General features: G+C 48.2%; 1 pseudogene; it reads right to left on the bottom strand.

The window, feature by feature from the left end:
- Positions 1 to 295: 295 nt before the first annotated feature.
- On the bottom strand, positions 296 to 664 carry LOC142455448 (E3 ubiquitin-protein ligase RBX1-like; annotated as a pseudogene).
- Between the last annotated feature and the right edge of the window lie 1034 nt (positions 665 to 1698).

The raw sequence follows: 1698 nt of genomic DNA, 5'->3' as shown, positions 1-1698 counted from the left end.
CTGGAGGCTCTCCGTGCAGCATGAACGTCCTTCAGCATCACTGGCTCTTGCTGGGATGCTCCTGTGCTCCTGCAATGGTGAGATGTCAGCGAGTTCTTTCCATCTTCTTTTTCCCCCTTCTGAATCCAGCTGGAATTCTATTTGACACAGAACATGATATGGTTGCATGAGCACGACAAACTGAAAAGACAAGGCAGCAATGACATGGTTCTATCTAATGATAATTAAGTAACAGGAGGGCAAGGCAGTAAATGAATAACCAGCAATTTAAGCTTGATAGAAGAATTCATTTTTTCTAATGCCCATACTTTTGGAGTTCCCACTCTCTGTTGTCCAGTGGACACACCCGCCGTGTTTTGAATCAGCGAGAGACGCAGTGGAAATGCAAAGCATGGTGACAGACTCCCCAGGCAACGGGACACTCTTCCGACAGTGGCAGAGCCTAGTCAGCTCGACATTCTAGGCAGAGATCCATAATGTGGTTCCTGCAGATGGCCCAGCTATCAACCACAATATCCCAAGGCCAGAGGGCTACTGCATTCCATTTTTTTACTTTAACACGCTCTTGCCTGCGCACTGCTGTTGGTGTCGCTCGGGGGTCCACGTCCATCGCTGCCGCCACGTTGGAAATCCTTTCTATCTTCCTTGATGCCTCCCGCACCATTCAAAGAGCCCACTGAATCTTTCAAGATTGCAATTAGAGGCCTGAATTTCTCCTTGAGTTCTTTTAGTTTAAGAGAGTCTCAGAAACTCACAGGGCCAGTTGTACTTTGTCCTACAGGTAAAAGTTGACTTCATGGCAATGAGGTGATTTTGTGTGTGTGTGTGTGTGTTAAAAGATGAGTTTGGCATTCCTGGGGTGAGATCCAGGTAGAATGGCAGGGGCCAGACCAAATCCAGGGATACATATGGTAGCCAACTAAAAAGGGGGGTGGGGAAAGAAAAAAAAAAAGACACGGGTAGCGGCGGAACAAGGCACTAACCCACCCAAGGGGAAGGTATTGTTTATATCTCCACAGGGAAAGAGGGACCAGACTTCAACTGGTGCTCCAAGATGTGAATGCAGCATATTGGCATGTAGCAGGGAACCAATGGAGAGGTCTGAAGGCCTGACTCCCATCCCAACTATGTGGTCAGCTGCCCCTCCCCCAGAAGAGGCCAGCACTGAAGCTACAGCTCAGGGACAGGGACATGTCTGATCAGAGCACACGGGAGCAAATGAAGAGGGAGGAAGGGAGAGTGGAGCACATCCTAGCCCACCAAGCCTTGAGAACGCTATCCCTGCTCAGAGCAGCCAATGCACAGAGAGGATCATATGGCTGGCCCCACCACGAGACACAATATCCCTCACTGACCATAGCCTTACAGGGGACAACACTGGAGACACAGTGTGGGAATTGTGCCAATCTCTCCCCACCGCACCGAGGGAAAACACTAAGGGCGTGCAACAAAAGAGCAAGGAGAACAGAACAAGGAAGTCCCAAGGGAATACCAAAAATAGATTGTGGGGTCAGGGCGTACACCCCATCAGATTTGACCAGAAAACACTCCTAAAGGTCAACAAACAGACCTTGGACTATTTACAGGTTTTTCTTTTTTGGGGGGCATTGGTTTTTTTGTTGTTTTCTTTTGTTGCTATGTTTTGCTCTGTCTTGTTTTTGTTCATATTATTATCTCTGCAGGTCTATCTAGATAAGA

This window comes from Tenrec ecaudatus, chromosome 8 (genome assembly GCF_050624435.1).
Source record: "Tenrec ecaudatus isolate mTenEca1 chromosome 8, mTenEca1.hap1, whole genome shotgun sequence".
Taxonomy (NCBI): domain Eukaryota; kingdom Metazoa; phylum Chordata; class Mammalia; order Afrosoricida; family Tenrecidae; genus Tenrec; species Tenrec ecaudatus.
Note: the sequence above shows the minus strand (reverse complement) of the source record. Positions and strands in the feature narration are given on the sequence as shown.